Here is a 24,215-nt window from a genome sequence, read left to right on the forward strand (position 1 = left end):
TGACGTCCAGCGATGCGTGGAGGCGGGCGGGAGGACGCCAGGATCGCTGTGTGTGAAAGGTAAGTATCGTCCGCTGCGTCGCTGTGAGATCATTCTGTATGAAAGCTCACTAGCGATCATTTAGCGATGCACCAGCGATCCTGACCGGGTCGGATCGCTGGTTGAATCGCTGGTGCATCGCTAAATGTAAAAGGGCCTTTAGACTGTCATTTACATACCATAGATTAAGTCTCCTGAGAGACCAACAAAAATTGCCAAAGCTGACTGTATTTCAAGTCATCATGACGGGGTATTGGGAAAAGTTTTCAATTAGCAATAATCACGCCTCGGTTAAACCTCATAGGCTACGATATTGCCACTGCGCAAAGTTGAAAGAACTGTTGTGACCAATGCCTTCCTGCTTCCAAAGCAGAGCTTGTTTAAGCTATGGTGAGTTACAAATTCTCACTAGCCCTCCCACACTGCTTCCAGGCATTCTGAGCTTCCACATTCTAAGGGCTCAGTTAAGATGAAATTTTTGGCAATTACAGGCAGATTGCCTCACTCTCTCCTTCTGCTTCAGGCAACAAACATCAATCCATTGCTGTGAGAAGCAAGGCTATTCTTCCACGCTGGGAGGAGCTAAGACTCTGTTATTTGCATACCATAGATTAAGTCTCCTGAGAGACCAACAAAAATTGCCAAAGCTGACTGTATTTCAAGTCATCATGGCGGGGTATTGGGAAAAGTTTTCAATTAGCAATAATCACACCTCGGTTAAACCTCATGGGCTACGATATTGCCACTGCGCAAAGTTGAAAGAACTGTTGTGACCAATGCCTTCCTGCTTTCAAAGCAGAGCTTGTTTAAGCTACGGTGAGTTACAAATTCTCACTAGCCCTCCCACACTGCTTCCAGGCATCCTGGGCTTCCACATTCTGAGGGCTCAGGAAAGATGTAATTTTTGGCAATTACAGGCAGATTGCCTCACTCTCGCCTTCTGCTCCAAGAAACAAACATCAATCCATTGCTGTGAGAAGCAAGGCTTTTCTTCCACACTGGGAGAAGCTAAGACTGTCATTTGCATTCCATGAATTAAGTCTCCTGAGAGACCAACAAAAATTGCCAAAGCTGACTGTATTCCAAGTCATCATGGCGGGGTATTGGGAAAAGTTTTCAATTAGCAATAATCACGCCTTGGATATACCTCATGGGCAACAATATTGCCACTGCGCAAAGATGAAAGAACAGAAGTGACCAAGGGCTTCCCGATTCCAGGGCAGAACATTTTAAGCCATGGTGAGTTACAAATCACCACTAGCCCTCCACGCTGCTTCCAGGCATCCTTGGCTTACACATTCTAAGGGTTCAGTTAAGATGTAATTTTTGGCAATTACAGGCAGATTGCCTCACTCTCGCCTTCTGCTCCAAGAAACAAACTTCAATCCATTGCTGTGAGAAGCAAGGCTTTTCTTCCACACTGGGAGAACCTAAGACTGTCATTTACATAACATAGATTAAGTCTCCTGAGAGACCAACAAAAATTGCCAAAGCTGACTGTATTTCAAGTCATCATGGTGGGGTATTGGGAAAAGTTTTCAATTAGCAATAATCACGCCTCGGTGAAACCTCATAGGCTACGATATTGCCACTGCGCAAAGTTGAAAGAACTGTTGTGACCAATGCCTTCCTGCTTCCAAAGCAGAGCTTGTTAAAGCTATGGTGAGTTACAAATTCTCACTAGCCCTCCCACACTGCTTCCAGGCATTCTGAGCTTCCACATTCTAAGGGCTCAGTTAAGATGAAATTTTTGGCAATTACAGGCAGATTGCCTCACTCTCTCCTTCTGCTCCAGGCAACAAACATCAATCCATTGCTGTGAGAAGCAAGGCTATTCTTCCACGCTGGGAGGAGCTAAAACTCTGTTATTTGCATATCATAGATTAAGTCTCCTGAGAGACCAACAAAAATTGCCAAAGGTGACTGTATTTCAAGTCATCATGGCGGGGTATTGGAAAAAGTTTTCAATTAGCAATAATCACGCCTCGGTTAAACCTCGTGGGCTACGATATTGTCACTGCACAAAGTTGAAAGAACTGTTGTGACCAATGCCTTCCCGCTTCCAAATCAGAGCTTGTTTAAGCTACGGTGAGTTACAAATTCTCAATAGCCCTTCCACACTGCTTCCAGGCATCCTGAGCTTCCACATTCTAAGAGCTCAGTTAAGATGAAATTTTTGGCCATTACAGGCAGATTGCCTCACTCTCTCCTTCTGCTCCAAGAAACAAACATCAATCCATTGCTGTGAGAAGCAAGGCTTTTCTTCCACACTGGGAGGACCTAAGACTGTCATTTGCATACCATAGATTAAGTCTCCTGAAAGACCAACAAAGATTGCCAAAGCTGACTGTATTTCAAGTCATCATGGCGGGGTATTGGGAAAAGTTTTCAATTAGCAATAATCACGCCTCGGTTAAACCTCATGGGCTACGATATTGTCACTGCGCAAAGTTGAAAGAACTGTTGTGACCAATGCCTTCCCGCTTCCAAATCAGAGCTTGTTTAAGCTACGGTGAGTTACAAATTCTCAATAGCCCTTCCACACTGCTTCCAGGCATCCTGAGCTTCCACATTCTAAGGGCTCAGTTAAGATGAAATTTTTGGCCATTACAGGCAGATTGCCTCACTCTTTCCTTCTGCTTCAGGCAACAAACATCAATCCATTGTTGTGAGAATCTAGGCTTTTCTTCCACGCTGGGTGGAGGTAAGACTCTGTTATTTGCATACAATGGATTAAGTCTCCTGAGAGACCAACAAAAATTGCCAAAGCTGACTGTATTTCAAGTCATCATGGCGGGGTATTGGGAAAAGTTTTCAACTAGCAATAATCCCGCCTCGGTTAAACCTCATGGGCTACGATATTGCCACTGCGCAAAGTTGAAAAAACTGTTGTGACCAATGCCTTCCTGCTTCCAAAGCAGAGCTTGTTTAAGCTACAGTGAGTTACAAATTCTCACTACGCCTCCCACACTGCTTCCAGGCATCCTGGGCTTCCACATTCTGAGGGCTCAGGAAAGATGTAATTTTTGGCAATTACAGGCAGATTGCCTCACTCTCGCCTTCTGCTCCAAGAAACAAACATCAATCCATTGCTGTGAGAAGCAAGGCTTTTCTTCCACACTGGGAGGACCTAAGACTGTCATTTACATACCATAGATTAAGTCTCCTGAGAGACCAACAAAAATTGCCAAAGCTGACTGTATTTCAAGTCATCATGGCGGGGTATTGGGAAAAGTTTTCAACTAGCAATAATCCCGCCTCGGTTAAACCTCATGGGCTACGATATTGCCACTGCGCAAAGTTGAAGAAACTGTTGTGACCAATGCCTTCCTGCTTCCAAAGCAGAGCTTGTTTAAGCTACGGTGAGTTACAAATTCTCACTAGCCCTCCCACACTGCTTCCAGGCATCCAGGGCTTCCACATTCTGAGGGCTCAGAAAAGATGTAATTTTTGGCAATTACAGGCAGATTGCCTCACTCTCGCCTTCTGCTCCAAGAAACAAACATCAATCCATTGCTGTGAGAAGCAAGGCTTTTCTTCCACACTGGGAGGACCTAAGACTGTCATTTGCATACCATAGATTAAGTCTCCTGAGAGACCAACAAAAATTGCCAAAGCTGACTGTATTCCAAGTCATTATGGCGGGGTATTGGGAAAAGTTTTCAATTAGCAATAATCACGCCTTGGATAAACCTCATGGGCAACAATATTGCCACAGCGCAAAGATGAAAGAACAGAAGTGACCAAGGGCTTCCCGCTTCCAGGGCAGAACATTTTAAGCCATGGTGAGTTACAAATCACCACTAGCCCTCCACGCTGCTTCCAGGCATCCTTGGCTTACACATTCTAAGGGTTCAGTTAAGATGTAATTTTTGGCAATTACAGGCAGATTGCCTCACTCTCGCCTTCTGCTCCAAGAAACAAACATCAATCCATTGCTGTGAGAAGCAAGGCTTTTCTTCCACACTGGGAGAACCTAAGACTGTCATTTACATACCATAGATTAAGTCTCCTGAGAGACCAACAAAAATTGCCAAAGCTGACTGTATTTCAAGTCATCATGGTGGGGTATTGGGAAAAGTTTTCAATTAGCAATAATCACGCCTCGGTTAAACCTCATAGGCTACGATATTGCCACTGCGCAAAGTTGAAAGAACTGTTGTGACCAATGCCTTCCTGCTTCCAAAGCAGAGCTTGTTTAAGCTATGGTGAGTTACAAATTCTCACTAGCCCTCCCACACTGCTTCCAGGCATTCTGAGCTTCCACATTCTAAGGGCTCAGTTAAGATGAAATTTTTGGCAATTACAGGCAGATTGCCTCACTATCTCCTTCTGCTCCAGGCAACAAACATCAATCCATTGCTGTGAGAAGCAAGGCTTTTCTTCCACACTGGGAGGAGCTAAGACTCTGTTATTTGCATACAATGGATTAAGTCTCCTGAGAGACCAACAAAAATTGCCAAAGCTGACTGTATTTCAAGTCATCATGGCGGGGTATTGGGAAAAGTTTTCAATTAGCAATAATCACGCCTCGGTTAAACCTCATGGACTATGATCTTGCCACTTCGCAAAGTTGAAAGAACTGTTGTGACCAATGCCTTCCTGCTTCCAAAGCAGAGCTTGTTTAAGCTACGGTGAGTTACAAATTCTCACTAGCCCTCCCACACTGCTTCCAGGCATCCTGGGCTTCCACATTCTGAGGGCTCAGGAAAGATGTAATTTTTGGCAATTACAGGCAGATTGCCTCACTCTCGCCTTCTGCTCCAAGAAACAAACATCAATCCATTGCTGTGAGAAGCAAGGCTTTTCTTCCACACTGGGAGAAGCTAAGACTGTCATTTGCATTCCATGAATTAAGTCTCCTGAGAGACCAACAAAAATTGCCAAAGCTGACTGTATTCCAAGTCATTATGGCGGGGTATTGGGAAAAGTTTTCAATTAGCAATAATCACGCCTTGGATAAACCTCATGGGCAACAATATTGCCACAGCGCAAAGATGAAAGAACAGAAGTGACCAAGGGCTTCCCGCTTCCAGGGCAGAACATTTTAAGCCATGGTGAGTTACAAATCACCACTAGCCCTCCACGCTGCTTCCAGGCATCCTTGGCTTACACATTCTAAGGGTTCAGTTAAGATGTAATTTTTGGCAATTACAGGCAGATTGCCTCACTCTCGCCTTCTGCTCCAAGAAACAAACATCAATCCATCGCTGTGAGAAGCAAGGCTTTTCTTCCACACTGGGAGAACCTAAGACTGTCATTTACATACCATAGATTAAGTCTCCTGAGAGACCAAGAAAAATTGCCAAAGCTGACTGTATTTCAAATCATCATGGCGGGGTATTGGGAAAAGTTTTCAATTAGCAATAATCACGACTCGGTTAAACCTCATAGGCTAAGATATTGCCACTGCGCAAAGTTGAAAGAACTGTTGTGACCAATGCCTTCCTGCTTCCAAAGCAGAGCTTGTTTAAGCTATGGTGAGTTACAAATTCTCACTAGCCCTCCCACACTGCTTCCAGGCATTCTGAGCTTCCACATTCTAAGGGCTCAGTTAAGATGAAATTTTTGGCAATTACAGGCAGATTGCCTCACTCTCTCCTTCTGCTCCAGGCAACAAACATCAATCCATTGCTGTGAGAAGCAAGGCTTTTCTTCCACGCTGGAAGGATTTAAGACTCTGTTATTTGCATACAATGGATTAAGTCTCCTGAGAGACCAACAAAAATTGCCAAAGCTGACTGTATTTCAAGTCATCATGGCGGGGTATTGGGAAAAGTTTTCAATTAGCAATAATCACGCCTCGGTTAAAACTCATAGGCTACGATATTGCCACTGCGCAAAGTTGAAAGAACTGTTGTGACCAATGCCTTCCTGCGTCCAAAGCAGAGCTTGTTTAAGCTATGGTGAGTTACAAATTCTCACTAGCCCTCCCACACTGCTTCCAGGCATTCTGAGCTTCCACATTCTAAGGGCTCAGTTAAGATGAAATTTTTGGCAATTACAGGCAGATTGCCTCACTCTCTCCTTCTGCTCCAAGCAACAAACATCAATCCATTGCTGTGAGAAGCAAGGCTATTCTTCCACGCTGGGAGGAGCTAAGACTCTGTTATTTGCATACCATAGATTAAGTCTCCTGAGAGACCAACAAAAATTGCCAAAGCTGACTGTATTTCAAGTCATCACGGCGGGGTATTGGGAAAAGTTTTCAATTAGCAATAATCACGCCTCGGTTAAACCTCATGGGCTACGATATTGCCACTGCGCAAAGTTGAAAGAACTGTTGTGACCAATGCCTTCCTGCTTTCAAAGCAGAGCTTGTTTAAGCTACGGTGAGTTACAAATTCTCACTAGCCCTCCCACACTGCTTCCAGGCATCCTGGGCTTCCACATTCTGAGGGCTCAGGAAAGATGTAATTTTTGGCAATTACAGGCAGATTGCCTCACTCTCGCCTACTGCTCCAAGAAACAAACATCAATCCATTGCTGTGAGAAGCAAGGCTTTGCTTCCACACTGGGAGGACCTAAGACTGCCATTTGCATACCATAGTTTAAGTCTCCTGAGAGACCAACAAAAATTGCCAAAGCTGACTGTATTTCAAGTCATCATGGCGGGGGATTGGGAAAAGTTTTCAATTAGCAATAATCACGCCTCAGTTAAACCTCATGGGCTACGATATTGTCACTGAACAAAGTTGAAAGAACTGTTGTGACCAATGCCTTCCCGCTTCCAAATCAGAGCTTGTTTAAGCTACGGTGAGTTACAAATTCTCACTAGCCCTCCCACACTGCTTCCAGTCATCCTGGGCTTCTACATTCTGAGGGCTCAGTTAAGATGAAATTTTTGGCAATTACAGATAGATTGCCTTACTCTCTCCTTCTGCTCCAGGAAACAAACATCAATCCATTGCTGTGAGAAGCAAGGCTTTTCTTCCATGCTGGGAGGAGCTAAGACTCTGTTATTTGCATACAATGGATTAAGTCTCCTGAGAGACCAACAAAAATTGCAAAAGCTGACTGTATTTCAAGTCATCATGGCGGGGTATTGGGAAAAATTTTCAATCAGCAATAATCACGCCTCGGTTAAACCTCATGGGCTACGATATTGCCACAGCGCAAAGATTAAGGAACAGAAGTGACCAAGGGCTTCCTGCTTCCAAGGCAGAACTTGTTTAAGCCATGGTGAGTTCCAAATCACCACTAGCCCTCCACGCTGCTTCCAGGCATCCTGGGCTTCCACATTCTGCGGGATCAGGAAAGATGAAATTTTTAGCAATTACTGGCAGATAGCCTCACTCTCGCCTTCTGCTCCAAGAAACAAACATCAATCCATTGCTGTGAGAAGCAAGGCTTTTCTTCCACACTGGGAGGAGCTAATACTGTCATTTGCATACCATGGATTAAGTCTCCTGAGAGACCAACAAAAATTGCCAAAGCTGACTGTATTTCAAGTCATCATGGCAGGGTATTGGGAAAAGTTTTCAATCAGCAATAATCACGCCTCGGTTAAACCTCATGGGCTACGATATTGCCACAGCGCAAAGATGAAAGAACAGAAGTGACCAAGGTCTAACCGCTTCCAAGGCAGAACTTTTTAAGCCATGGTGAGTTCCATATCACCAATAGCCCTCCACGCTGATTCCAGGCATCCTGGGCTTCCACATTCTAAGGGCTCAGTTAAGATGTAATTTTTGGCAATTACAGGCAGATTGCCTCACTCTCGCCTTCTACTCCAAGAAACAAACATCAATCCATTGCTGTGAGAAGCAAGGCTTTTCTTCCACACTGGGAGGACCTAAGACTGTCATTTGCATACCACAAATTAAGTCTCCTGAGAGACCAACAATAATTGCCAACGCTAACTATATTTCAAGTCATCATGGTGGGGTAATGCGAAAAGTTTTCAATTAACAATAATCACGCCTCGGTTAAACCTCATGGGCTACGATATTGTCACTGCGCAAAGTTGAAAGAACTGTTGTGACCAATGCCTTCCCTCTTCCAAAGCAGAGCTTGTTTAAGCTACGGTGAGTTACAAATTCTCACTAGCCCTCCCACACTGCTTCCAAGCATCCTGAGCTTCCACATTCTAAGGGCTCAGTTAAGATGAAATTTTAGGCAATTACAGGCAGATTGCCTCACTCTCTCCATCTGCTTCAGGCAACAAACATCAATCCATTGCTGTGAGAAGCTAGGCTTTTCTTCCATGCTGGGAGGAGCTAAGACTCTGTTATTTGCATACAATGGATTAAGTCTCCTGAGAGACCAACAAAAATTGCCAAAGCTGACTGTATTTCAAGTCATCATGGCGGGGTATTGGGAAAAGTTTTCAATTAGCAATAATCACGCCTCGGTTAAACCTCATGGGCTACGATATTGCCACAGCGCAAAGTTGAAAGAACTGTTGTGATCAATGCCTTCCTGCTTCCAAAGCAGAGCTTTTTTAAGCTACGGTGAGTTACAAATTCTCACTAGCCCTCCCACAAAGCTTCCAGGCATCCTGGGCTTCCACATTCTGAGGGCTCAGGAAAGATGTAATTTTTGGCAATTACAGGCAGATTGCCTCACTCTCGCCTTCTGCTCCAAGAAACAAACATCAATCCATTGCTGTGAGAAGCAAGGCTTTTCTTCCACACTGGGAGAAGCTAAGACTGTCATTTGCATTCCATGAATTAAGTCTCCTGAGAGACCAACAAAAATTGCCAAAGCTGACTGTATTTTACGTCATCATGGCGGGGTATAGGGAAAAGTTTTCAATTAGCAATGATATGCCTCGGTTAAACCTAATGGGCTACGATATTGCCACATCGCAAAGATGAAGGAACAGAAGTGATCAACGGCTTCCCGCTTCCAAGGCAGAACTTGTTTAAGCTATGGTGAGTTCCAAATCACCACTAGCCCTCCCACGCTGCTTCCAGACATGCTGGGCTTCCACATGCTAAGGGATCAGGAAAAACAATTTTTGGCAATTACAGGCAGATTGCCTCACTCTCTCCTTCTGCTCCAGGAAACAAACATCAATCCACTGCTGTGAGAAGCAAGGCTTTTCTTCCATGCTGGCAGGAGCTAAGACTGTCATTTGCATACCATGGATTAAGTCTCCTGAGAGACCAACAAAAATTGCCAAAGCTGACTGTATTTCAAGTCATCATGGCGGGGTATTGGGAAAAGTTTTCAATAAGCAATAATCACGCCTTGGATAAACCTCATGGGCAACAATATTGCCACAGCGCAAAGATGAAAGAACAGAAGTGACCAAGGGCTTCCCGCTTCCAGGGCAGAACATTTTAAGCCATGGTGAGTTGCAAATCACCACTAGCCCTCCACGCTGCTTCCAGGCATCCTTGGCTTACACATTCTAAGGGTTCAGTTAAGATGTAATTTTTGGCAATTACAGGCAGATTGCCTCACTCTCGCCTTCTGCTCCAAGAAACAAACATCAATCCATTGCTGTGAGAAGCAAGGCTTTTCTTCCACACTGGGAGGACCTAAAGGGGTTTTACACTAAGCAATATCGCTAGCAATATCGCTAAAACGTCACTGGTTTTGTGACGTTATAGCGATATTGCTAGCGATATCGCTATGTGTGATACTTACCTCCGACCGGCTCCCCCGCTGCTCATCGCTGATCGCGCGAGAATGTCTGGCTCCATTTCTCGTCGGGCGCTTCCTGCTGGGCTTCCTGCTGTGACGTCCAGCGATGCGTGGAGGCGGGCGGGAGGACGCCAGGATCGCTGTGTGTGAAAGGTAAGTATCGTCTGCTGCGTCGCTGCTGCATCGCTGTGAGATCTTTCTGTATGAAAGCTCACTAGCGATCATTTAGCGATGCACCAGCGATCCTGACCGGGTCGGATCGCTGGTGCATCTCTAAAAGTAAAAGGGCCTTTAGACTGTCATTTACATACCATAGATTAAGTCTCCTGAGAGACCAACAAAAATTGCCAAAGCTGACTGTATTTCAAGTCATCATGACGGGGTATTGGGAAGATTTTCAATTAACAATAATCACGCCTCGGTTAAACCTCATAGGCTACGATATTGCCACTGCGCAAAGTTGAAAGAACTGTTGTGACCAATGCCTTCCTGCTATCAAAGCAGAGCTTGTTTAAGCTACGGTGAGTTACAAATTCTCACTAGCCCTCCCACACTGCTTCCAGGCATCCTGGGCTTCAACATTCTGAGGGCTCAGGAAAGATGTAATTTTTGGCAATTACAGGCAGATTGCCTCACTCTCGCCTACTGCTCCAAGAAACAAACATCAATCCATTGCTGTGAGAAGCAAGGCTTTTCTTCCACACTGGGAGGACCTAAGACTGTCATTTACATACCATAGATTAAGTCTTCTGAGAGACCAACAAAAATTGCCAAAGCTGACTGAATTTCAAGTCATCATGGCAGGGTATTGGGACAAGTTTTCAATTAGCAATAATCACGCCTCGGTTAAACCTCATAGGCTACGATATTGTCACTGCGCAAAGTTGAAAGAACTGTTGTGACCAATGCCTTCCTGCTTCCAAAGCAGAGCTTATTAAAGCTATGGTGAGTTACAAATTCTCACTAGCCCTCCCACACTGCTTCCAGGCATTCTGAGCTTCCACATTCTAAGGGCTCAGTTAAGATGAAATTTTTGGCAATTACAGGCAGATTGCCTCACTCTCTCCTTCTGCTCCAGGCAACAAACATCAATCCATTGCTGCGAGAAGCAAGGCTATTCTTCCACGCTGGGAGGAGCTAAGACTCTGTTATTTGCATATCATAGATTAAGTCTCCTGAGAGACCAACAAAAATTGCCAAAGCTGACTGTATTTCAAGTCATCATGGCGGGGTATTGGGAAAAGTTTTCAATTAGCAATAATCACGCCTCGGTTAAACCTCATGGGCTACGATATTGTCACTGCGCAAAGTTGAAAGAACTGTTGTGACCAATGCCTTCCCGCTTCCAAATCAGAGCTTGTTTAAGCTACGGTGAGTTACAAATTCTCAATAGACCTTCCACACTGCTTCCAGGCATCCTGAGCTTCCACATTCTAAGGGCTCAGTTAAGATGAAATTTTTGGCCATTACAGGCAGATTGCCTCACTCTTTCCTTCTGCTTCAGGAAACAAACATCAATCCATTGCTGTGAGAATCTAGGCTTTTCTTCCACGCTGGGAGGAGGTATGACTCTGTTATTTGCATACAATGGATTAAGTCTCCTGAGAGACCAACAAAAATTGCCAAAGCTGACTGTATTTCAAGTCATCATGGCGGGGTATTGGGAAAAGTTTTCAACTAGCAATAATCCCGCCTCGGTTAAACCTCATGGGCTACGATATTGCCACTGCGCAAAGTTGAAAAAACTGTTGTGACCAATGCCTTCCTGCTTCCAAAGCAGAGCTTGTTTAAGCTACGGTGAGTTACAAATTCGCACTAGCCCTCCCACACTGCTTCCAGGCATCCAGGGCTTCCACATTCTGAGGGCTCAGGAAAGATGTAATTTTTGGCAGTTACAGGCAGATTGCCTCACTCTCGCCTTCTGCTCCAAGAAACAAACATCAATCCATTGCTGTGAGAAGCAAGGCTTTTCTTCCACACTGGGAGGACCTAAGACTGTCATTTACATATCATAGATTAAGTCTCCTGAGAGACCAACAAAAATTGCCAAAGCTGACTATTTCAAGTCATCATGGCGGGGTATTGGGAAAAGTTTTCAATTAGCAATAATCACGCCTCGGTTAAACCTCATAGGCTACGATATTGCCACTGCGCAAAGTTGAAAGAACTGTTGTGACCAATGCCTTCCTGCTTCCAAAGCAGAGCTTGTTTAAGCTATGGTGAGTTACAAATTCTCACTAGCCCTCCCACACTGCTTCCAGGCATTCTGAGCTTCCACATTCTAAGGGCTCAGTTAAGATGAAATTTTTGGCAATTACAGGCAGATTGCCTCACTCTCTCCTTCTGCTCCAGGCAACAAACATCAATCCATTGCTGTGAGAAGCAAGGCTATTCTTCCACGCTGGGAGGAGCTAAGACTCTGTTATTTGTATACCATAGATTAAGTCTCCTGAGAGACCAACAAAAATTGCCAAAGCTGACTGTATTTCAAGTCATCATGGCAGGGTATTGGGAAAAGTTTTCAATTAGCAATAATCACGCCTCGGTTAAACCTCATGGGCTACGATATTGCCACTGCGCAAAGTTGAAAGAACTGTTGTGACCAATGCCTTCCTGCTTTCAAAGCAGAGCTTGTTTAAGCTACGGTGAGTTACAAATTCTCACTAGCCCTCCCACACTGCTTCCAGGCATCCTGGGCTTCCACATTCTGAGGGCTCAGGAAAGATGTAATTTTTGGCAATTACAGGCAGATTGCCTCACTCTCGCCTTCTGCTCCAAGAAACAAACATCAATCCATTGCTGTGAGAAGCAAGGCTTTTCTTCCACACTGGGAGGACCTAAGACTGTCATTTGCATACCATAGATTAAGTCTCCTGAGAGACCAACAAAAATTGCCAAAGCTGACTGTATTTCAAGTCATCATGGCGGGGTATTGGGAAAAGTTTTCAATTAGCAATAATCACGCCTCGGTTAAACCTCATGGGCTATGATATTGTCTCTGCACAAAGTTGAAAGAACTGTTGTGACCAATGCCTTCCCGCTTCCAAATCAGAGCTTGTTTAAGCTACGGTGAGTTACAAATTCTCAATAGCCCTTCCACACTGCTTCCAGGCATCCTGAGCTTCCACATTCTAAGGGCTCAGTTAAGATGAAATTTTTGGCCATTACAGGCAGATTGCCTCACTCTCTCCTTCTGCTCCAAGAAACAAACATCAATCCATTGCTGTGAGAAGCAAGGCTTTTCTTCCACACTTGGAGGACCTAAGACTGTCATTTGCATACCATAGATTAAGTCTCCTGAGAGACCAACAAAAATTGCCAAAGCTGACTGTAATTCAAGTCATCATGGCGGGGTATTGGGAAAAGCTTTCAATTAGCAATAATCACGCCTCGGTTAAACCTCATGGGCTAAGATATTGCCACTGCGCAAAGTTGAAAGAAATGTTGTGACCAATGCCTTCCTGCTTCCAAAGCAGAGCTTGTTTAAGCTACGGTGAGTTACAAATTCTCACTAGCCCTCCCACACTGCTTCCAGGCATCCTGGACTTCCACATTCTGAGGGCTCAGGAAAGATGTAATTTTTGGCAATTACAGGCAGATTGCCTCACTCTCGCCTTCTGCTCCAATAAACAAACATCAATCCATTGCTGTGAGAAGCAAGGCTTTTCTTCCACACTGGGAGAAGCTAAGACTGTCATTTGCATTCCATGAATTAAGTCTCCTGAGAGACCAACAAAAATTGCCAAAGCTGACTGTATTCCAAGTCATTATGGCGGGGTATTGGGAAAAGTTTTCAATTAGCAATAATCACGCCTTGGATAAACCTCATGGGCAACAATATTGCCACAGCGCAAAGATGAAAGAACAGAAGTGACCAAGGGCTTCCCGCTTCCAGGGCAGAACATTTTAAGCCATGGTGAGTTACAAATCACCACTAGCCCTCCACGCTGCTTCCAGGCATCCTTGGCTTACACATTCTAAGGGCTCAGTTAAGATGAAATTTTTGGCCATTACAGGCAGATTGCCTCACTCTCTCCTTCTGCTCCAAGAAACAAACATGAATCCATTGCTGTAAGAAGCAAGGCTTTTCTTCCACACTGGGAGGACCTAAGACTGTCATTTGCATACCATAGATTAAGTCTCCTGAGAGACCAACAAAAATTGCCAAAGCTGACTGTATTTCAAGTCATCATGGCGGGGTATTGGGAAAAGTTTTCAATTAGCAATAATCACGCCTCGGTTAAACCTCATGGGCTAAGATATTGCCACTGCGCAAAGTTGAAAGAAATGTTGTGACCATTGCCTTCCTGCTTCCAAAGCAGAGCTTGTTTAAGCTACGGTGAGTTACAAATTCTCACTAGCCCTCCCACACTGCTTCCAGGCATCCTGGGCTTCCACATTCTGAGGGCTCAGGAAAGATGTAATTTTTGGCAAATACAGGCAGATTGCCTCACTCTCGCCTTCTGCTCCAAGAAACAAACATCAATCCATAGCTGTGAGAAGCAAGGCTTTTCTTCCACACAGGGAGGACCTAAGACTGTCATTTACATAGCATAGATTAAGTCTCCTGAGAGACCAACAAAAATTGCCAAAGCTGACTGTATTTCAAGTCATCATGGCGGGGTATTGGGAAAAGTTTTCAATTAGCAATAATCACGCCTCAGTTAAACCTCATAGGCTACGATATTGCCACTGCGCAAAGTTTAAAGAACTGTTGTGACCAATGCCTTCCTGCTTCCAAAGCAGAGCTTGTTTAAGCTATGGTGAGTTACAAATTCTCACTAGCCCTCCCACACTGCTTCCAGGCATTCTGAGCTTCCACATTCTAAGGGCTCAGTTAAGATGACATTTTTGGCAATTACAGGCAGATTGCCTCACTCTCTCCTTCTGCTCCAAGAAACAAACATCAATCCATTGCTGTGAGAAGCAAGGCTTTTCTTCCACGCTGGGAGGAGCTAAGACTCTGTTATTTGCATACAATGGATTAAGTCTCCTGAGAGACCAACAAAAATTGCCAAAGCTGACTGTATTTCAAGTCATCATGGCGGGGTATTGGGAAAAGTTTTCAATTAGCAATAATCACGCCTCGGTTAAACCTCATAGGCTACGATATTGCCACTGCGCAAAGTTGAAAGAACTGTTGTGACCAATGCCTTCCTGCTTCCAAAGCAGAGCTTGTTTAAGCTATGGTGAGTTACAAATTCTCACTAGCCCTCCCACACTGCTTCCAGGCATTCTGAGCTTCCACATTCTAAGGGATCAGTTAAGATGAAATTTTTGGCAATTACAGGCAGATTGCCTCACTCTCTCCTTCTGCTCCAGGCAACAAACATCAATCCATTGCTGTGAGAAGCAAGGCTTTTCTTCCACACTGGGAGAAGCTAAGACTGTCATTTGCATTCCATGAATTAAGTCTCCTGAGAGACCAACAAAAATTGCCAAAGCTGACTGTATTCCAAGTCATTATGGCGGGGTATTGGGAAAAGTTTTCAATTAGCAATAATCACGCCTTGGATAAACCTCATGGGCAACAATATTGCCACAGCGCAAAGATGAAAGAACAGAAGTGACCATGGGCTTCCCGCTTCCAGGGCAGAACATTTTAAGCCATGGTGAGTTACAAATCACCACTAGCCCTCCACGCTGCTTCCAGGCATCTTTGGCTTACACATTCTAAGGGTTCAGTTAAGATGTAATTTTTGGCAGTTACAGGCAGATTGCCTCACTCTCGCCTTCTGCTCCAAGAAACAAACATCAATCCATTGCTGTGAGAAGCAAGGCTTTTCTTCCACACTGGGAGAACCTAAGACTGTCATTTACATACCATAGATTAAGTCTCCTGAGAGACCAACAAAAATTGCCAAAGCTGACTGTATTTCAAGTCATCATGGCGGGGTATTGGGAAAAGTTTTCAATTAGCAATAATCACACCTCGGTTAAACCTCATGGGCTACGATATTGTCACTGCGCAAAGTTGAAAGAACTGTTGTGACCAATGCCTTCCCGCTTCCAAATCAGAGTTTGTTTAAGCTACGGTGAGTTACAAATTCTCAATAGCCCTTCCACACTGCTTCCAGGCATCCTGAGCTTCCACATTCTAAGGGCTCAGTTAAGATGAAATTTTTGGCCATTACAGGCAGATTGCCTCACTCTCTCCTTCTGCTCCAAGAAACAAACATCAATCCATTGCTGTGAGAAGCAAGGCTTTTCTTCCACACTGGGAGGACCTAAGACTGTCATTTGCATACCATAGATTAAGTCTCCTGAGAGACCAACAAAGATTGCCAAAGCTGACTGTATTTCAAGTCATCATGGCGGGGTATTGGGAAAAGTTTTCAATTAGCAATAATCACGCCTCGGTTAAACCTCATGGGCTACGATATTGTCAATGCGCAAAGTTGAAAGAACTGTTGTGACCAATGCCTTCCCGCTTCCAAATCAGAGCTTGTTTAAGCTACGGTGAGTTACAAATTCTCAATAGACCTTCCACACTGCTTCCAGGCATCCTGAGCTTCCACATTCTAAGGGCTCAGTTAAGATGAAATTTTTGGCCATTAAAGGCAGATTGCCTCACTCTTTCCTTCTGCTTCAGGCAACAAACATCAATCCATTGCTGTGAGAATCTAGGCTTTTCTTCACGCTGGGAGGAGGTAAGACTCTGTTATTTGCATACAATGGATTAAGTCTCCTGAGAGACAAACAAAAATTGCCAAAGCTGACTGTATTTCAAGTCATCATGGCGGGGTATTGGGAAAAGTTTTCAACTAGCAATAATCCCACCTCGTTTAAACCTCATGGGCTACGATATTGCCACTGCGCAAAGTTGAAAAAACTGTTGTGACCAATGCCTTCCTGCTTCCAAAGCAGAGCTTGTTTAAGCTACGGTGAGTTACAAATTCTCACTCGCCCTCCCACACTGCTTCCAGGCATTCTGAGCTTCCACATTCTAAGGGCTCAGGAAAGATGTAATTTTTGGCAATTACAGGCAGATTGCCTCACTCTCGCCTTCTGCTCCAAGAAACAAACATCAATCCATTGCTGTGAGAAGCAAGGCTTTTCTTCCACACTGGGAGGACCTAAGAATGTCATTTATATATCATAGATTAAGTCTCCTGAGAGACCAACAAAAATTGCCAAAGCTGACTGTATTTCAAGTCATCATGGCGGGGTATTGGGAAAAGTTTTCAATTAGCAATAATCACGCCTCGGTTAAACCTCATAGGCTACGATATTGCCACTGCGCAAATTTGAAAGAACTGTTGTGACCAATGCCTTCCTGCTTCCAAAGCAGAGCTTGTTTAAGCTATGGTGAGTTACAAATTCTCACTAGCCCTCCCACACTGCTTCCAGGCATTCTGAGCTTCCACATTCTAAGGGCTCAGTTAAGATGAAATTTTTGGCAATTACAGGCAGATTGCCTCACTCTCTCCTTCTGCTCCAGGCAACAAACATCAATCCATTGCTGTGAGAAGCAAGGCTATTCTTCCACGCTGGGAGGAGCTAAGACTCTGTTATTTGCATACCATAGATTAAGTCTCCTGAGAGACCAACAAAAATTGCCAAAGCTGACTGTATTTCAAGTCATCATGGCGGGGTATTGGGAAAAGTTTTCAATTAGCAATAATCACGCCTCGGTTAAACCTCATGAGCTACGATATTGCCACTGCGCAAAGTTGAAAGAACTGTTGTGATCAATGCCTTCCTGCTTTCAAAGCAGAGCTTGTTTAAGCTACGGTGAGTTACAAATTCTCACTAGCCCTCCCACACTGCTTCCAGGCATCCTGGGCTTCCACATTCTGAGGGCTCAGGAAAGATGTAATTTTTGGCAATTACAGGCAGATTGCCTCACTCTCGCCTTCTGCTCCAAGAAACAAACATCAATCCATTGCTGTGAGAAGCAAGGCTTTTCTTCCACACTGGGAGGACCTAAGACTGTCATTTGCATACCATAGATTAAGTCTCCTGAGAGACCAACAAAAATTGCCAAAGCTGACTGTATTTCAAGTCATCATGGCGGGGTATTGGGAAAAGTTTTCAATTAGCAATAATCACGCCTCGGTTAAACCTCATGGGCTATGATATTGTCACTGCACAAAGTTGAAAGAACTGTTGTGACCAATGCCTTCCCGCTTCCAAATCAGAGCTTGTTTAAGCTACGGTGAGTTACAAATTCTCAATAGCCCTTCCACACTGCTTCCAGGCATCCTGAGCTTCCACATTCTAAGGGCTCAGTTAAGATGAAATTTTTGGCCATTACAGGCAGATTGCCTCACTCTCTCCTTCTGCTCCAAGAAACAAACATCAATCCATTGCTGTGAGAAGCAAGGCTTTTCTTCCACACTGGGAGGACCTAAGACTGTCATTTGCATACCATAGATTAAGTCTCCTGAGAGACCAACAAAAATTGCCAAAGCTGACTGTAATTCAAGTCATCATGGCGGGGTATTGGGAAAAGTTTTCAATTAGCAATAATCACGCCTCGGTTAAACCTCATGGGCTAAGATATTGCCACTTCGCAAAGTTGAAAGAAATGTTGTGACTAGAGTTGAGCGATACCGTCCGATACTTCAAAGTATCGTATCGGATGGTATCGGCCGATCTTTAAAAAAAGTATCGGTATCGCCGATTCCGATACCGGAAGTCCCATTCAAGTCTATGGGACTTCCGGTATCGGAATAAGAAAAACCCTTTCCTGCCCTTGTACAGCCTCTCTGGGGTCTGTACGGGCCTTTCGGGGGGCTGTGCCGGCCTGCCAGGGGGTCTGTGCAGGCTCCGGTGGTCTGTGCCGGCCTGCCGGTGGTCTGTGCAGGCTCCGGGGGGCTGTGCCGGCCTGCCGGGGGGCTGTGCAGGCCTGCCGGGGGGCTGTGCCGGCCTGCCGGGGGGCTGTGCAGGCTCCGGGGGGCTGTGCCGGCCTGCCGGTGGTCTGTGCAGGCTCCGGGGGTCTGTGCAGGCATCGTCCGATGGGACTACAAGTCCCATCGGGCGATGCCTGCTACCATGACAGTGATTGACACATTAGCCAATGATGGGACAGTAGTAGTCCCATCATCCGGCTAATGTGTTAAATGTAAAAAAAAAAAAAAAAAAAAAAAAAAAAAAATTACATGCTACATACATACAACATGCATACTACATACATGCTACATTCATACTACATACTACATACATACTACATATATACTACATGCATGCTACATACATACTACATGCTACATACTACATGCATGCTACATACATACTACATGCTACATACTACATATATACTACATGCATGCTACATACATACTACATACATACTACATGCATGCTACATACATACTACATGCTACATACTACATATATACTACATGCATGCTACATACATACTACATGCTACATACTACATATATACTACATGCATGCTACATACATACTACATACATACTACATATATACTACATGCATGCTACATACATACTACATGCTACATACTACATGCATGCTACATACATACTACATGCTACATACTACATATATACTACATGCATGCTACATACATACTACATGCTACATACATACTACATATATACTACATGCATGCTACATACATACTACATGCTACATACATACTACATATATACTACATGCATGCTACATACTACATGCTACATACATACTACATATATACTACATTCATACTACATACTACATATATACTACATACATACTACATACATACTACATACATACTACATACATACTACATGCATGCTACATACATACTACATGCATGCTACATACATACTACATACATACTACATGCATACCACATATATACTACATACATACAATACATTCATACAATACATACATAGATATACAGTACATATAACATAGAGTAACATACTTACCAATACTTGTCACATTGTTCCCCGAAGCCATTGTCTTTTCCGGGATAAATATTAACATAACAAACCACAAAAATACTCACCCACGATCCGAAGCAGTCCACGAGTGTGTCCCACGACGATCTTGGGTAGAGAACTGCAGCATCAGATGATGCTGCCGTTCTCTACGGGCTGCAGGAATCCAATGACGGAAGGTAGGTATCCTTCCGCACTGTATTCCTCCGCCACTTAAAAAAAAAAAGTCCCTAGTCTCACTTTATGCCATTGCTGTGTGGGAAATTCCCACACAGCAATGGCATAAAGTGAGACTAGGGACTTTTTTTTTTTAAGTGGCGGAGGAATACAGTGCGGAAGGATACCTACCTTCCGTCATTGGATTCCTGCAGCCCGTAGAGAACGGCAGCATCATCTGATGCTGCAGTTCTCTACCCAAGATCGTCGTGGGACACACTCGTGGACTGCTTCGGATCGTGGGTGAGTATTTTTGTGGTTTGTTATGTTAATATTTATCCCGGAATAGACAATGGCTTCGGGGAACAATGTGACAAGTATTGGTAAGTATGTTACTCTATGTTATATGTACTGTATGTCTATGTATGTATTGTATGAATGTATTGTATGTATGTAGTATATATGTGGTATGTATGTAGCATGTAGTATGTATGTGGTATGTATGTAGTATGTATGTAGTATATATGTAGTATGTATGTAGCATGCATGTAGTATGTATGTAGTATGTATGTAGCATGCAGTATGTATGTAGCATGTATGTAGTATGTATGTAGTATATATGTAGTATGTATGTAGCATGTAGTATGTATGTGGTATGTATGTAGCATGCATGTAGTATGTATGTAGCATGCATGTAGTATGTATATAGCATGCATGTAGTATGTATGTAGTATGTATGTAGTATGTATGTAGCATGCAGTATGTATGTAGCATGTATGTAGTATGTATGTAGTATATATGTAGTATGTATGTAGCATGTAGTATGTATGTAGCATGCATGTAGTATGTATGTAGTTTTTTTTTTTTTTTTTTTTTTTTTTTTTTTTAACATTTAACACATTAGCCGGATGATGGGACTACTACTGTCCCATCATTGGCTAATGTGTCAATCACTGTCATGGTAGCAGGCATCGCCCGATGGGACTTGTAGTCCCATCGGACGATGCTTGCACAGACCCCCGGACATCAGCACAGCCCCCCGGCACGCCGGTACAGACCCCCACAGGGTGCACAGACCACCGGCAGGCCGGCACAGCCCCCCGGCAGTCCGGTACAGACCCCGGGCAGTCCACACAGCCCCCCGGCAGGCCGGCAGAGACCCCCGGAAGGCCCGAAATGACGGCGCATCATGATGCGCCCACACCGCGCATCATGATGACGTCAGGCCGTCAATCAACTGAACTTCCGATTCCGATGCCGAATTCCGATATTGAAAAAATATCGGAAGTCGGTATCGGAATTCCGATACAGCAAGTATCGGCCGATACCCGATACTTGCGGTATCGGAATGCTCAACACTAGTTGTGACCAATGCCTTCCTGCTTCCAAAGCAGAGCTTGTTTAAGCTACGGTGAGTTACAAATTCTCACTAGCCCTCCCACACTGCTTCCAGGCATCCTGGGCTTCCACATTCTGAGGGCTCAGGAAAGATGTAATTTTTGGCAATTACAGGCAGATTGCTTCACTCTCGCCTTCTGCTCCAAGAAACAAACATCAATCCATTGCTGTGAGAAGCAAGGCTTTTCTTCCACACTGGGAGAAGCTAAGACTGTCATTTGCATTCCATGAATTAAGTCTCCTGAGAGACCAACAAAAATTGCCAAAGCTGACTGTATTCCAAGTCATTATGGCGGGGTATTGGGAAAAGTTTTCAATTAGCAATAATCACGCCTTGGATAAACCTCATGGGCAACAATATTGCCACAGCGCAAAGATGAAAGAACAGAAGTGACCAAGGGCTTCCCGCTTCCAGGGCAGAACATTTTAAGCCATGGTGAGTTACAAATCACCACTAGCCCTCCACGCTGCTTCCAGGCATCCTTGGCTTACACATTCTAAGGGCTCAGTTAAGATGAAATTTTTGGCCATTACAGGCAGATTGCCTCACTCTCTCCTTCTGCTCCAAGAAACAAACATCAATCCATTGCTGTGAGAAGCAAGGCTTTTCTTCCACGCTGGGAGGAGCTAAGACTCTGTTATTTGCATACAATGGATTAAGTCTCCTGAGAGACCAAAAAAATTGCCAAAGCTGACTGTATTTCAAGTCATCATGGCGGGGTATTGGGAAAAGTTTTCAATTAGCAATAATCACGCCTCGGTTAAACCTCATAGGCTACGATATTGCCACTGCGCAAAGTTGAAAGAACTGTTGTGACCAATGCCTTCCTGCGTCCAAAGCAGAGCTTGTTTAAGCTATGGTGAGTTACAAATTCTCACTAGCCCTCCCACACTGCTTCCAGGCATTCTGAGCTTCCACATTCTAACGGCTCAGTTAAGATGAAATTTTTGGCAATTACAGGCAGATTGCCTCACTCTCTCCTTCTGCTCCAGGCAACAAACATCAATCCATTGCTGTGAGAAGCAAGGCTATTCTTCCACGCTGGGAGGAGCTAAGACTCTGTTATTTGCATACCATAGATTAAGTCTCCTGAGAGACCAACAAAAATTGCCAAAGCTGACTGTATTTCAAGTCATCATGGCGGGGTATTGGGAAAAGTTTTCAATTAGCAATAATCACGCCTCAGTTAAACCTCATGGGCTACGATATTGCCACTTCGCAAAGTTGAAAGAACTGTTGTGACCAATGCCTTCCTGCTTTCAAAGCAGAGCTTGTTTAAGCTACGGTGAGTTACAAATTCTCACTAGCCCTCCCACACTGCTTCCAGGCATCCTGGGCTTCCACATTCTGAGGGCTCAGGAAAGATGTAATTTTTGGCAATTACAGGCAGATTGCCTCACTCTCGCCTACTGCTCCAAGAAACAAACATCAATCCATTGCTGTGAGAAGCAAGGCTTTTCTTCCACACTGGGAAGACCTAAGACTGTCATTTGCATACCATAGATTAAGTCTCCTGAGAGACCAACAAAAATTGCCAAAGCTGACTGTATTTCAAGTCATCATGGCGGGGTATTGGGAAAAGTTTTCAATTAGCAATAATCACGCCTCGGTTAAACCTCATGGACTATGATCTTGCCACTGCGCAAAGTTGAAAGAACTGTTGTGACCAATGCCTTCCTGCTTCCAAAGCAGAGCTTGTTTAAGCTACGGTGAGTTACAAATTCTCACTAGCCCTCCCACACTGCTTCCAGGCATCCTGAGCTTCCACATTCTGAGGGCTCAGGAAAGATGTAATTTTTGGCAATTACAGGCAGATTGCCTCACTCTCGCCTTCTGCTCCAAGAAACAAACATCAATCCATTGCTGTGAGAAGCAAGGCTTTTCTTCCACACTGGGAGAAGCTAAGACTGACATTTGCATTCCATGAATTAAGTCTCCTGAGAGACCAACAAAAATTGCCAAAGCTGACTGTATTCCAAGTCATTATGGCGGGGTATTGGGAAAAGTTTTCAATTAGCAATAATCACGCCTTGGATAAACCTCATGGGCAACAATATTGCCACAGCGCAAAGATGAAAGAACAGAAGTGACCAAGGGCTTCCCGCTTCCAGGGCAGAACATTTTAAGCCATGGTGAGATACAAATCACCACTAGCCCTCCACGCTGCTTCCAGGCATCCTTGGCTTACACATTCTAAGGGTTCAGTTAAGATGTAATTTTTGGCAATTACAGGCAGATTGCCTCACTCTCGCCTTCTGCTCCAAGAAACAAACATCAATCCATTGCTGTGAGAAGCAAGGCTTTTCTTCCACACTGGGAGAACCTAAGACTGTCATTTACATACCATAGATTAAGTCTCCTGAGAGACCAACAAAAATTGCCAAAGCTGACTGTATTTCAAGTCATCATGGCGGGGTATTGGGAAAAGTTTTCAATTAGCAATAATCACGCCTCGGTTAAACCTCATATGCTACGATATTGCCACTGCGCAAAGTTGAAAGAACTGTTGTGACCAATGCCTTCCTGCTTCCAAAGCAGAGCTTGTTTAAGCTATGGTGAGTTACAAATTCTCACTAGCCCTCCCACACTGCTTCCAGGCATTCTGAGCTTCCACATTCTAACGGCTCAGCTAAGATGAAATTTTTGGCAATTACAGGCAGATTGCCTCACTCTCTCCTTCTGCTCCAGGCAACAAACATCAATCCATTGCTGTGAGAATCAAGGCTTTTCTTCCACGCTGGGAGGAGCTAAGACTCTGTTATTTGCATATAATGGATTAAGTCTCCTGAGAGACCAACAAAAATTGCCAAAGCTGACTGTATTTCAAGTCATCATGGCGAGGTATTGGGAAAAGTTTTCAATTAGCAATAATCACGCCTCGGTTAAACCTCATAGGCTACGATATTGCCACTGCGCAAAGTTGAAAGAACTGTTGTGACCAATGCCTTCCTGCGTCCAAAGCAGAGCTTGTTTAAGCTATGGTGAGTTACAAATTCTCACTAGCCCTCCCACACTGCTTCCAGGCATTCTGAGCTTCCACATTCTAAGGGCTCAGTTAAGATGAAATTTTTGGCAATTACAGGCAGATTGCCTCACTCTCTCCTTCTGCTCCAGGCAACAAACAT

The 24,215-nt window shown here is 44.2% G+C and overlaps 49 non-coding genes across 49 annotated transcripts; all 49 read right to left on the bottom strand.

The window, feature by feature from the left end:
- Window positions 1–229: 229 nt before the first annotated feature.
- LOC141062802 (U4 spliceosomal RNA) lies at window positions 230–370 on the bottom strand. The gene has a single exon (XR_012224514.1). It is a non-coding gene; the product is annotated as a U4 spliceosomal RNA (small nuclear RNA).
- A 285-nt stretch (window positions 371–655) lies between these two features.
- LOC141063043 (U4 spliceosomal RNA) lies at window positions 656–796 on the bottom strand. The gene has a single exon (XR_012224731.1). It is a non-coding gene; the product is annotated as a U4 spliceosomal RNA (small nuclear RNA).
- A 283-nt stretch (window positions 797–1,079) lies between these two features.
- On the bottom strand, window positions 1,080–1,220 carry LOC141061549 (U4 spliceosomal RNA). Its single transcript, XR_012223400.1, has one exon. It is a non-coding gene; the product is annotated as a U4 spliceosomal RNA (small nuclear RNA).
- A 281-nt stretch (window positions 1,221–1,501) lies between these two features.
- On the bottom strand, window positions 1,502–1,642 carry LOC141060947 (U4 spliceosomal RNA). Its single transcript, XR_012222855.1, has one exon. It is a non-coding gene; the product is annotated as a U4 spliceosomal RNA (small nuclear RNA).
- A 285-nt stretch (window positions 1,643–1,927) lies between these two features.
- Window positions 1,928–2,068, bottom strand: LOC141061623 (U4 spliceosomal RNA). The gene has a single exon (XR_012223466.1). It is a non-coding gene; the product is annotated as a U4 spliceosomal RNA (small nuclear RNA).
- Window positions 2,069–2,351: 283 nt separating this feature from the next.
- Window positions 2,352–2,492, bottom strand: LOC141061523 (U4 spliceosomal RNA). Its single transcript, XR_012223376.1, has one exon. It is a non-coding gene; the product is annotated as a U4 spliceosomal RNA (small nuclear RNA).
- Window positions 2,493–2,777: 285 nt separating this feature from the next.
- On the bottom strand, window positions 2,778–2,918 carry LOC141062963 (U4 spliceosomal RNA). The gene has a single exon (XR_012224659.1). It is a non-coding gene; the product is annotated as a U4 spliceosomal RNA (small nuclear RNA).
- A 283-nt stretch (window positions 2,919–3,201) lies between these two features.
- Window positions 3,202–3,342, bottom strand: LOC141062964 (U4 spliceosomal RNA). The gene has a single exon (XR_012224660.1). It is a non-coding gene; the product is annotated as a U4 spliceosomal RNA (small nuclear RNA).
- Window positions 3,343–3,625: 283 nt separating this feature from the next.
- On the bottom strand, window positions 3,626–3,766 carry LOC141061901 (U4 spliceosomal RNA). Its single transcript, XR_012223718.1, has one exon. It is a non-coding gene; the product is annotated as a U4 spliceosomal RNA (small nuclear RNA).
- A 281-nt stretch (window positions 3,767–4,047) lies between these two features.
- LOC141060902 (U4 spliceosomal RNA) lies at window positions 4,048–4,188 on the bottom strand. Its single transcript, XR_012222814.1, has one exon. It is a non-coding gene; the product is annotated as a U4 spliceosomal RNA (small nuclear RNA).
- Window positions 4,189–4,473: 285 nt separating this feature from the next.
- Window positions 4,474–4,614, bottom strand: LOC141061460 (U4 spliceosomal RNA). The gene has a single exon (XR_012223319.1). It is a non-coding gene; the product is annotated as a U4 spliceosomal RNA (small nuclear RNA).
- A 283-nt stretch (window positions 4,615–4,897) lies between these two features.
- Window positions 4,898–5,038, bottom strand: LOC141061902 (U4 spliceosomal RNA). The gene has a single exon (XR_012223719.1). It is a non-coding gene; the product is annotated as a U4 spliceosomal RNA (small nuclear RNA).
- Window positions 5,039–5,319: 281 nt separating this feature from the next.
- LOC141062092 (U4 spliceosomal RNA) lies at window positions 5,320–5,460 on the bottom strand. The gene has a single exon (XR_012223892.1). It is a non-coding gene; the product is annotated as a U4 spliceosomal RNA (small nuclear RNA).
- A 285-nt stretch (window positions 5,461–5,745) lies between these two features.
- LOC141061382 (U4 spliceosomal RNA) lies at window positions 5,746–5,886 on the bottom strand. The gene has a single exon (XR_012223248.1). It is a non-coding gene; the product is annotated as a U4 spliceosomal RNA (small nuclear RNA).
- Window positions 5,887–6,171: 285 nt separating this feature from the next.
- LOC141062818 (U4 spliceosomal RNA) lies at window positions 6,172–6,312 on the bottom strand. Its single transcript, XR_012224528.1, has one exon. It is a non-coding gene; the product is annotated as a U4 spliceosomal RNA (small nuclear RNA).
- Window positions 6,313–6,595: 283 nt separating this feature from the next.
- Window positions 6,596–6,736, bottom strand: LOC141061800 (U4 spliceosomal RNA). Its single transcript, XR_012223627.1, has one exon. It is a non-coding gene; the product is annotated as a U4 spliceosomal RNA (small nuclear RNA).
- A 285-nt stretch (window positions 6,737–7,021) lies between these two features.
- Window positions 7,022–7,162, bottom strand: LOC141061431 (U4 spliceosomal RNA). Its single transcript, XR_012223293.1, has one exon. It is a non-coding gene; the product is annotated as a U4 spliceosomal RNA (small nuclear RNA).
- A 282-nt stretch (window positions 7,163–7,444) lies between these two features.
- LOC141060880 (U4 spliceosomal RNA) lies at window positions 7,445–7,585 on the bottom strand. Its single transcript, XR_012222794.1, has one exon. It is a non-coding gene; the product is annotated as a U4 spliceosomal RNA (small nuclear RNA).
- A 281-nt stretch (window positions 7,586–7,866) lies between these two features.
- Window positions 7,867–8,007, bottom strand: LOC141062499 (U4 spliceosomal RNA). Its single transcript, XR_012224260.1, has one exon. It is a non-coding gene; the product is annotated as a U4 spliceosomal RNA (small nuclear RNA).
- A 285-nt stretch (window positions 8,008–8,292) lies between these two features.
- On the bottom strand, window positions 8,293–8,433 carry LOC141062778 (U4 spliceosomal RNA). The gene has a single exon (XR_012224501.1). It is a non-coding gene; the product is annotated as a U4 spliceosomal RNA (small nuclear RNA).
- Window positions 8,434–8,716: 283 nt separating this feature from the next.
- LOC141062601 (U4 spliceosomal RNA) lies at window positions 8,717–8,856 on the bottom strand. Its single transcript, XR_012224353.1, has one exon. It is a non-coding gene; the product is annotated as a U4 spliceosomal RNA (small nuclear RNA).
- Window positions 8,857–9,137: 281 nt separating this feature from the next.
- LOC141061760 (U4 spliceosomal RNA) lies at window positions 9,138–9,278 on the bottom strand. The gene has a single exon (XR_012223591.1). It is a non-coding gene; the product is annotated as a U4 spliceosomal RNA (small nuclear RNA).
- A 677-nt stretch (window positions 9,279–9,955) lies between these two features.
- On the bottom strand, window positions 9,956–10,095 carry LOC141062117 (U4 spliceosomal RNA). The gene has a single exon (XR_012223915.1). It is a non-coding gene; the product is annotated as a U4 spliceosomal RNA (small nuclear RNA).
- A 283-nt stretch (window positions 10,096–10,378) lies between these two features.
- LOC141061825 (U4 spliceosomal RNA) lies at window positions 10,379–10,519 on the bottom strand. Its single transcript, XR_012223650.1, has one exon. It is a non-coding gene; the product is annotated as a U4 spliceosomal RNA (small nuclear RNA).
- Window positions 10,520–10,804: 285 nt separating this feature from the next.
- LOC141063130 (U4 spliceosomal RNA) lies at window positions 10,805–10,945 on the bottom strand. The gene has a single exon (XR_012224810.1). It is a non-coding gene; the product is annotated as a U4 spliceosomal RNA (small nuclear RNA).
- Window positions 10,946–11,230: 285 nt separating this feature from the next.
- LOC141062966 (U4 spliceosomal RNA) lies at window positions 11,231–11,371 on the bottom strand. Its single transcript, XR_012224662.1, has one exon. It is a non-coding gene; the product is annotated as a U4 spliceosomal RNA (small nuclear RNA).
- A 283-nt stretch (window positions 11,372–11,654) lies between these two features.
- On the bottom strand, window positions 11,655–11,793 carry LOC141063088 (U4 spliceosomal RNA). The gene has a single exon (XR_012224772.1). It is a non-coding gene; the product is annotated as a U4 spliceosomal RNA (small nuclear RNA).
- Window positions 11,794–12,078: 285 nt separating this feature from the next.
- Window positions 12,079–12,219, bottom strand: LOC141063050 (U4 spliceosomal RNA). Its single transcript, XR_012224737.1, has one exon. It is a non-coding gene; the product is annotated as a U4 spliceosomal RNA (small nuclear RNA).
- Window positions 12,220–12,502: 283 nt separating this feature from the next.
- LOC141063038 (U4 spliceosomal RNA) lies at window positions 12,503–12,643 on the bottom strand. Its single transcript, XR_012224726.1, has one exon. It is a non-coding gene; the product is annotated as a U4 spliceosomal RNA (small nuclear RNA).
- Window positions 12,644–12,926: 283 nt separating this feature from the next.
- LOC141061218 (U4 spliceosomal RNA) lies at window positions 12,927–13,067 on the bottom strand. Its single transcript, XR_012223100.1, has one exon. It is a non-coding gene; the product is annotated as a U4 spliceosomal RNA (small nuclear RNA).
- A 283-nt stretch (window positions 13,068–13,350) lies between these two features.
- On the bottom strand, window positions 13,351–13,491 carry LOC141061903 (U4 spliceosomal RNA). The gene has a single exon (XR_012223720.1). It is a non-coding gene; the product is annotated as a U4 spliceosomal RNA (small nuclear RNA).
- Window positions 13,492–13,772: 281 nt separating this feature from the next.
- LOC141062869 (U4 spliceosomal RNA) lies at window positions 13,773–13,913 on the bottom strand. The gene has a single exon (XR_012224574.1). It is a non-coding gene; the product is annotated as a U4 spliceosomal RNA (small nuclear RNA).
- A 283-nt stretch (window positions 13,914–14,196) lies between these two features.
- On the bottom strand, window positions 14,197–14,337 carry LOC141062936 (U4 spliceosomal RNA). Its single transcript, XR_012224635.1, has one exon. It is a non-coding gene; the product is annotated as a U4 spliceosomal RNA (small nuclear RNA).
- Window positions 14,338–14,622: 285 nt separating this feature from the next.
- Window positions 14,623–14,763, bottom strand: LOC141061231 (U4 spliceosomal RNA). The gene has a single exon (XR_012223112.1). It is a non-coding gene; the product is annotated as a U4 spliceosomal RNA (small nuclear RNA).
- A 283-nt stretch (window positions 14,764–15,046) lies between these two features.
- On the bottom strand, window positions 15,047–15,187 carry LOC141061904 (U4 spliceosomal RNA). Its single transcript, XR_012223721.1, has one exon. It is a non-coding gene; the product is annotated as a U4 spliceosomal RNA (small nuclear RNA).
- Window positions 15,188–15,468: 281 nt separating this feature from the next.
- LOC141061221 (U4 spliceosomal RNA) lies at window positions 15,469–15,609 on the bottom strand. The gene has a single exon (XR_012223103.1). It is a non-coding gene; the product is annotated as a U4 spliceosomal RNA (small nuclear RNA).
- Window positions 15,610–15,892: 283 nt separating this feature from the next.
- On the bottom strand, window positions 15,893–16,033 carry LOC141061477 (U4 spliceosomal RNA). Its single transcript, XR_012223335.1, has one exon. It is a non-coding gene; the product is annotated as a U4 spliceosomal RNA (small nuclear RNA).
- Window positions 16,034–16,317: 284 nt separating this feature from the next.
- On the bottom strand, window positions 16,318–16,458 carry LOC141062035 (U4 spliceosomal RNA). Its single transcript, XR_012223840.1, has one exon. It is a non-coding gene; the product is annotated as a U4 spliceosomal RNA (small nuclear RNA).
- Window positions 16,459–16,741: 283 nt separating this feature from the next.
- Window positions 16,742–16,882, bottom strand: LOC141063074 (U4 spliceosomal RNA). Its single transcript, XR_012224759.1, has one exon. It is a non-coding gene; the product is annotated as a U4 spliceosomal RNA (small nuclear RNA).
- A 285-nt stretch (window positions 16,883–17,167) lies between these two features.
- On the bottom strand, window positions 17,168–17,308 carry LOC141063061 (U4 spliceosomal RNA). Its single transcript, XR_012224747.1, has one exon. It is a non-coding gene; the product is annotated as a U4 spliceosomal RNA (small nuclear RNA).
- Window positions 17,309–17,591: 283 nt separating this feature from the next.
- LOC141062900 (U4 spliceosomal RNA) lies at window positions 17,592–17,732 on the bottom strand. The gene has a single exon (XR_012224602.1). It is a non-coding gene; the product is annotated as a U4 spliceosomal RNA (small nuclear RNA).
- A 283-nt stretch (window positions 17,733–18,015) lies between these two features.
- On the bottom strand, window positions 18,016–18,156 carry LOC141061148 (U4 spliceosomal RNA). The gene has a single exon (XR_012223037.1). It is a non-coding gene; the product is annotated as a U4 spliceosomal RNA (small nuclear RNA).
- A 3,170-nt stretch (window positions 18,157–21,326) lies between these two features.
- On the bottom strand, window positions 21,327–21,467 carry LOC141061905 (U4 spliceosomal RNA). The gene has a single exon (XR_012223722.1). It is a non-coding gene; the product is annotated as a U4 spliceosomal RNA (small nuclear RNA).
- A 283-nt stretch (window positions 21,468–21,750) lies between these two features.
- LOC141061362 (U4 spliceosomal RNA) lies at window positions 21,751–21,890 on the bottom strand. The gene has a single exon (XR_012223230.1). It is a non-coding gene; the product is annotated as a U4 spliceosomal RNA (small nuclear RNA).
- A 285-nt stretch (window positions 21,891–22,175) lies between these two features.
- LOC141061212 (U4 spliceosomal RNA) lies at window positions 22,176–22,316 on the bottom strand. The gene has a single exon (XR_012223095.1). It is a non-coding gene; the product is annotated as a U4 spliceosomal RNA (small nuclear RNA).
- A 283-nt stretch (window positions 22,317–22,599) lies between these two features.
- On the bottom strand, window positions 22,600–22,740 carry LOC141061116 (U4 spliceosomal RNA). Its single transcript, XR_012223008.1, has one exon. It is a non-coding gene; the product is annotated as a U4 spliceosomal RNA (small nuclear RNA).
- A 283-nt stretch (window positions 22,741–23,023) lies between these two features.
- Window positions 23,024–23,164, bottom strand: LOC141061907 (U4 spliceosomal RNA). Its single transcript, XR_012223724.1, has one exon. It is a non-coding gene; the product is annotated as a U4 spliceosomal RNA (small nuclear RNA).
- A 281-nt stretch (window positions 23,165–23,445) lies between these two features.
- On the bottom strand, window positions 23,446–23,586 carry LOC141061197 (U4 spliceosomal RNA). Its single transcript, XR_012223081.1, has one exon. It is a non-coding gene; the product is annotated as a U4 spliceosomal RNA (small nuclear RNA).
- A 285-nt stretch (window positions 23,587–23,871) lies between these two features.
- LOC141062360 (U4 spliceosomal RNA) lies at window positions 23,872–24,012 on the bottom strand. Its single transcript, XR_012224135.1, has one exon. It is a non-coding gene; the product is annotated as a U4 spliceosomal RNA (small nuclear RNA).
- Between the last annotated feature and the right edge of the window lie 203 nt (window positions 24,013–24,215).

The sequence above is a fragment of the Dendrobates tinctorius genome, unplaced genomic scaffold (genome assembly GCF_039654945.1).
Source record: "Dendrobates tinctorius isolate UK_male_01 unplaced genomic scaffold, ASM3965494v1 ptg000245l, whole genome shotgun sequence".
NCBI lineage: Eukaryota > Metazoa > Chordata > Amphibia > Anura > Dendrobatidae > Dendrobates > Dendrobates tinctorius.